Here is a 1364-nt window from a genome sequence, read left to right on the forward strand (position 1 = left end):
GAGTGTGAGATTTGGACACATGCTTAGGCCTCTGGCCACAGAGAAATTATTTCTGTGGGAGCATGAGACTAGGAATGACAGCACTTCAGTTTTGAATTGATCAAGCTGAATTCTTTAGACATTTCATTTAGTCTATGCTACATCTCCAAAATGGCTTTTGTCTCCCTTACTTTTTCACATTTCCACCTGATGGAAGTAATAAAAAAATACAGTACAGAAAGGTGGCTGTTTCCAAGCTGGGCTACTACAAAATATTTTACTGGGTCAGCAACATTTGCATGTTTTCTTGTCTTTTTCTTGAGAGGTTTTTGCCTTAGGGCAAGTGTGCTCACTGGAGAGAGAGAGAAAGAGAGAGACAGACAGACAGATACAGTGAGAGATAAAGTAAGAAATCATTCCCCAGGGGGATGGTCACACCACAATCCCTTCTCCTCCACTCTCCTCCTGGGATCTTGGGCACCCACACACATGCGCCCAGTGTGATTTTCAATCCACTAGGTCTGTGACTTCAACCACAGTCAGTCATGTGAGAGTTCAGTGGCATAACTGCCATGCCATCTGCTGGTTCCAACATTTGAATTTATTAAGAAACATTTTGAAGGAAGTTTTATGAAGTCCTAAGTATGTATTATTTTCTCTCTCAGAAATTCTATGAAGCAAATTTAGTTAACTTGGCCACAGGCCATAAAACCTAACTAGTTCTGTGAGACTCTTTAATGTTTAAACCTAACCATCAGTGGACAGCCCTGCAGACCCAAGGAGGTTCCCAGAATTCAAAACCTCAATGTAGAGGGAAAAAGATTAAACACAATATAGAAAGGGATCAATTTCTCTTTAAACCAAGAACCAGGGGAAAATAAAAACCTGAAAGAAAAGTGAAATTTGTTGCAGGACTTTCAGGATTCGACAAGGCTCTGGAGAATTAACTGAAGATCTTCTACAGGGCTAATAAAACATCTACATTTTTCTTTCTGGCACTTAGGTCACATTACTCATATAATTTTCCTCATTCTCCCCACAACTCTCCCCACAGTAATGCAAAAAAAGCAGGTATTTTTATCCCCACAACCTTAATATAGTCTCAGAACCTGTTAGTCTCAAGGATGTCAGTACTGAGTGAACGACATATAGATAGATATACAGGGCTAATAAAACATCTACATTTTTCTTTCTGGCACTTAGGTCACATTACTCATATAATTTTCCTCATTCTCCCCACAACTCTCCCCACAGTAATGCAAAAAAAGCAGGTATTTTTATCCCCACAACCTTAATATAGTCTCAGAACCTGTTAGTCTCAAGGATGTCAGTACTGAGTGAACGACATATAGATAGATAGCTGCCTCTAATTCAGCTTCTTCATC

Source organism: Tupaia chinensis, unplaced genomic scaffold (genome assembly GCF_000334495.1).
Source record: "Tupaia chinensis unplaced genomic scaffold, TupChi_1.0 Scaffold143976_1, whole genome shotgun sequence".
Classification (NCBI taxonomy): domain Eukaryota; kingdom Metazoa; phylum Chordata; class Mammalia; order Scandentia; family Tupaiidae; genus Tupaia; species Tupaia belangeri.